This window comes from Triticum aestivum, chromosome 6B (genome assembly GCF_018294505.1).
Source record: "Triticum aestivum cultivar Chinese Spring chromosome 6B, IWGSC CS RefSeq v2.1, whole genome shotgun sequence".
NCBI classification, from domain to species: Eukaryota; Viridiplantae; Streptophyta; class Magnoliopsida; order Poales; family Poaceae; genus Triticum; species Triticum aestivum.
The window spans coordinates 127,756,988-127,763,149 of NC_057810.1; positions in this window are offsets into that span (position 1 = coordinate 127,756,988).

Consider the following 6,162-nt stretch of genomic DNA (forward strand, 5'->3'; position numbering starts at 1 on the left):
CCCGGCTCACCGATCTTGCCAATGAAGACGTGGATTCCGCCGAAGGGGACCTGGTAACCGTACTTAATTGATCCGGCCTCGGGGCCCCAGCCTGCGTCGTCGATTTAGAGCTTGCCGCGACGACTCTTGGTCATCCGGCCCACATCGTATCCCTTGAGCCCTTCGAAGCTGCCCTTCAAGAACTCAAATCCACCATGTGCTGGCCCCACGGTGGGCGCCAACTATCATGGAGCCATCGCAACTAGGAAGCTTAAAGGGGTTAATCGGGACAAAGGACACGGGGTCAGCGCATGGTGGAAGGACTTAGTCGTGGAAGGACTTAGTCGTGGAGCCATCGCATCTAGGAAGCTTAAAGGGGTTAATCGGGACAAAGGACACGGGGTTTATACTGGTTCGGCCCCTTACGGTGAAGGTAAAATCCTACGATCTAGTTTTGAGTGGGATTGCTTATGTCCCGATTACCAAGGAGCAAAATTGCTTGACCTAGCTCTCGATCTGATGTTACTTGCCCTGAACCGCCACCAGGTCATCCCTTTACATACAGAGGTCCACGCCCAGCGGCTCAAAAAGTCCCGGCTGGCTCATAAACAGTGTCCGGCTCGGTCTCTAACTATTCTTGCCTTACAATACAAGTCATGTACATATGGCAGTTTATCTCTACGGGCCTTAAGTGGCCTCTGGGCTTTGGGCCCTTAACTAAACCGCTATCTTCAAGCTTGGTCTTGTGCTTCAAGAGTACTCATAGGTATAACTCGGCCCCTCCTGGGCGGGTCATACCTAATAGTTATATCGAGGTAAGTCTCTAGAATACGACACTGCTTGACATAGAACAAATCAGCCCTTCATTACAATCGATAGGGGTACAAGGGGATTACATTGGCACGACGACACTATGCCAGCCAAGGTTGCTCTATGCAAGCAGCAGAACAACAAATAGCAGCGGATTAACTTCTAGCAGCAGAACAACGACGACGATGATGGACTCCACTCCACAGGGACTCTGGGTGGAACGTTTATCCTAGATCACAAACTCAAGATCCTCGGCAAACAAGAAAGCAGACAGGGCATCACCTACAAACTGGCATGACATGCCAGGTCAGTACATTGAATGTACTTGCAAGCTCACAGCAACCAAAGCAATCATGACAAACAACATCATGGCAATTACAGGTTACTTAGCAAGGATGAACATGATACAGCTAGAGCAACATGGCATGGGCATGGTGAACAAGATAGCACTAGAACAATACCAGATGAGCATGGCATGAACATATGATGATACTAGCATGCAACATGTTAACAATATCATGCACCAACTTACTCTGTTAAGGGTTAATTACATCGTAGCCACCAGATGAATCACTTACCATCATGGTCATCACACGATCACCTTAGGATCAAATCAAGCTTGGTATTAACAATACCGTAGTAATCATTACATGACCACAAGGAGCTTGATCTTTACCCTTGATTATCGCATAACACCATAAACCTCAACCATCTTCGGTATCCTCGATACCACTGTGATCCTCTCACGATCACACAAAGATCATCCAACTTCTATCCTCATCGACCAGGGCTGTTGCTAATCATGTTATTATTACTGTTGACCCATAGTGTGACCTACTATGAACTGCCCATATCCATGGGCGCGTCTACCGATAGATTTAAACACACCCTGTAGAGGTTAGCACACTGTACCCACAACACGGAACCCAAGGCCTCATGCTCCCATTCGGGTGGACCAACCGCGTTCTGAAAAAACCGATCTATTGCCATGACACTCTCCCGGTCACTCCGACAAACTCCCCTTTGGGCTAAGTCATGGGTGGCCCCAAATGTCACCTCATGACATCCAACGGCCACCGTCATGGCAAAACACAATAGTCCCAAATGGGGACAACCCGGGTACAACAACAACGGGCACACGAGGCTTATGTCCGCCTACCAGATCGGGGTAGCGCGCACCCATAACCTTCTCTAGTTGGAGGCACCAGCAAGAGGCACGACAATAGACCGCATTAGGGCCTTCCCATAAAGGCAAATGTGGTTGCACTGGTCAGTTCGGTTTCAATGGCACTATGACTCAACCAACAGGTGTTCAAGATTAATTAATGTCCGGTTAAACTTGAATGCAAAAGATGTTGAGTCATAATATGATGAAATAATAATGCACATGAGCATGATATCCTCGGTTTCGCTGACTACCTGCTCATCCACATTATTTTGAAAATGTTCCGTGCCCGAGGCCGGCGGCAAGTCCGACGGAGTGTACCCCACCGACGGCAGCGGCGATCCACCCATAGTGGCAGCGTTCCTCCGGCCCCCTGCAGCACCGCCGTGGGCCCGAGGATCCTCACCCAGTCCATCCGCGTCAGAACCTGGAGGCAGTCCTGACGGGCTCACCGGCGGCGACAGCTCTGGATCATCTTCTTCATTCATCACCAGCCTAGTAAGCTTGATGATGTTCACGTTGTACCAGAGCATCGACGACCGCGCGGATCGCGGCCAAATGGTGCGCCTCCCTCGGCGAGGCTCCTCAATGTATAGCCGTCGCCGGCTCGGAATGCAGTCCGGTCGGTCCGTCCGCAGCCACACCTTCTAACTCGACATATCATGCAAGCGAACCATACTGTCCACCACTCCAACGACCAACCCCAGACCACGTCAACACAGTGTTGGCCATCCGCCTTGTCCACGCATGCGCTGGCACGCCCACAAGCGCCAAAGGCGCAAGGAACGACAACGATGCCATCGTGGCCTGCACATGCCGCAACCAAGGCCGAAGTGACAAGGAGAAACCCACCATGGACGATGGAGACATGCCACCTTGGCAGACCATCATCGTGCAGGCCCGCCTCCCCACAGAGAACCAGGAAATCTTCCTGATAGAAGGCTCAAATCGACATGTCCGCCGGACCAATGTGAAACTCTGTATGCAGCGCCGCCGCAATGGCCTCCAAACTGACATCGGGCCTAGTGCCGGTAATGGTGACCACGACCGCCAACAACAACTCTGCTTTCGAACGCCAAAGATCCTCCGGCTCCTCCATGAAGCAGCACTCCACCGCATCTTCAGCCGGCCGACGCACGTCCACCAAGGCAACCCTCGTATCCTCCGGCTCGAAGGGAACCAAAAAAGCTCGGGCCGACATTGGAGTCCATGGAGCCAGCGTGAACCATCTCGGCCCGTGGCCGCCCAGCCCTGAGGGCGCTGGGCGGCAGCGGGCTGGCCGGGGAGGGGGAAGCACCATGGGCACAGCCGGCTGGCTGGTAGATGGCAGCATAGGGGTTCATGGCTGCAGAACCCTAAGGGCATCCGACAACGCCGGGCCAGAAGGGGGAGAGGGAAGGACCATGGGCGCAGGCGAGGGGATGGGAGATGTTGGAGTAAATGACCACGGGTAGCCCTATCTACTCCCCATGATGTTTCAAGACATCGGGGCCAGCTGCACCCCTCAAGCATCGAATACAAAGGACTACCTTCATATGGCCGGCCGGTCCAAGCGTCCGGCTGCAGGAAGGCGGCAAGGCCCAAAGAGCGGCCCCGGCGCGGGCCGACTCCAAGGTGGCGGCTACTAGAGCGGCCGACTCCTGACAGGCGGCCACCAAAGTGGCCGACTCCTGGCAAGTGGCCACTAAAGCGGCCGACTCCTAGTAGGCGGCCCACTCATGAGCCCTCAAAGTTTGCACCCACATAACAGCGACAAGACAGAGCATGGCTACAGTCCAGCCTGCCACCCCCAAATCCAGGAACAGGCCTGGCCACAGTGCGACATACTGGGCGGCCATACCTAGCCGGACACGGCACTGTTGCCACGCTGCCCATGACATCATCCATGGCAGAGGAAGTCATGCTCCCACGACGGGCTGTCGGTACGGCCCGCAGGTGGCGGGCCCTACCTGTTTGTGAGATGCCAGTAGACGGCAGGCCCTGACCAGTCGGCATGGGGGGAGGCCGACTCCCAACAGCCGGCCCTTCCCTTCCCTTGAAGTATGTGTGCCGTTAACAAGATAAGACGGGGTGTGGCTACAGTGAACTCCCACCAGGCGGCGGTACTGTAGCCACGCTCTCCCCGACCAAGCCCTCGTCATCAAAGGCAAGGCTACAGTGAAGAGTAGCCGACAGGGCCTACAGGCGGCGGGCCCTACCTGTCGGCCGAGATCCCGGCAGCCGGCGGGACCCACCAAGCGGCGGGCCCAGCGGCCGATGGAGAAGCCGCCGACCATAGACACTTATTGGGCCTACACCCAGCCGGATTACCATTGTACCCCTGGGAGGTAGGCCTATATAAACCCCCTAGGACACCCATGCAAAGGGTTCAGCCTCTTAGAGATTACACACACATATAGAGAGGAGTAGAGCTAGCCTTGCCCTCCTTCCTCCTCTAGCCAGACAGCTCAAGGAGCAACCTTGTAGCCACTTGTTGATCTAGTGATCATGCGAAGACCCCGCGGAGCAGGATTAGGGGTGTTATCTCATAGGAGAGCCCCGAACCTAGGTAAGATGCGTCGGCATGCATGTTTACGCCTCATCCCGTTTCCAGGCACCGGGGATGTTTTATTAGCTCCCACCATGATTAGCCATCCTTTGGCATATGTGGCACCAACCACCCGACAGGAGACGGCCGCGAGGTCGCAGCCACATGAGTAGGGTTGCCAGCTACCCACACCTAGGGCCCTCGACCGGCGAAGAGCTCCACCGCTGCGGGCAATCATGGGCGATGTGGCCGGTGCCCTTGCAACAGACGCAGAGGGTCTCGTTCGTGCAATCCCACGAGATATGCCTGAAATCCCCGCAGTTGTAGCAGCAACCATGGAGGGCGGCCGGGATGCGAGTCCGCGGAGGCCACAAGGTTGGCAGGGTTGGTGAAAGCCGCCAGTGCATCGCGGGTGGGGGCGAGGGCGAGATGGGACAGCGGGGGCGACGGTTGGTCTTGGTGATCCACACCGGGCCTTCCTGCCTCGACGCCGGGGGGCGAGAGCTCCCGACGGCATCCCCCTGGGGGATGGGCCAAATGTCGTGTCGAGCAACCCGGGGACGACGACGGAGGAGCGAAGGGTCAGGCGAGGCGGGGAAGGCGATCGACCCTGACGAGGAGGACGAGCCTGGGAGAGAAACCCTAGACGCCATGGGGAGGGAGGGTGGACGCCGGCACCGGAGTTATGGCCGGCGTGGGGAGGTGGCCGCCGGGGCCAGAGCGGCCGCCGACGCAAAGGGAGGGAGGCGCTAGGAGAGGGGACTCCGAACAGAAGTGACTGATGCCCAGGATTGTATTCTTATATCTATTCCCTCCAAAGAGAAATATCTGATGGACAATGCTACCATCTCTAAAAAAGATTTAGACCAACACAACATCGGTACAGGAAAAAAGTGTACAGGCTTGAGATCGGCACCACCTGCATGTAATATATTGATGACCCGAATTTTATTTAGAAACTGCTATACTGAGACAGAGGCATACACAATTATAAATCTATTGAGGACCAATTACCCGAGGCATGTACTGATGTTTCCAGCAAGAAGGCATCATCGCCGGCATCAACAACATACACATATTAATTATTTTTATTGGCCATCACCATGCACCATACCAGCAGGATGTGTTGGCCCCGCCTTCAGTGTTGTGTCATCTATGATCTGCCCATCTATGGCTTGTTAATTTGGAGAAGATATATGTGGGGCGGCAGTAAGGGGTACATAGGCCAGATCAGCGAAAGAGAAAACATAAAGTGGCCTTCCTGGCCTTGACATGGCCGAAGTGAGGTCGTCTCCTCGTCGTTCCTGGCCTTGAATTCTCAGTCAAGGGATTATCCAAGTTCCGGTCACAAGCTATCAAAGTGAGGCTCCTGTTGTGTGATGGCGCCGGCGAGCCGGCAAGGAGGACGTGATGAACCGTCGTCGATTCGTTGTTCCTGGCCTTGAATCTGTTCGTTGTTTCTGGCATTGAATTCTCAGCTGAGGGATTCTCCAGGTTCTGTTCACAAGCCAGCGAAGTGAGGCTGCTATTGTGTGTCCGCACCTGATTTGATTACATCCATTGCAGATCAACTGGCGATGCATAGAGCAACTCCATATATTAACTGTCACCGAAGACTTGTGCAATTTGAGAAAATCAAGTATCTACACCATGCACCAGGGAGGCACAAACATGATCTTGT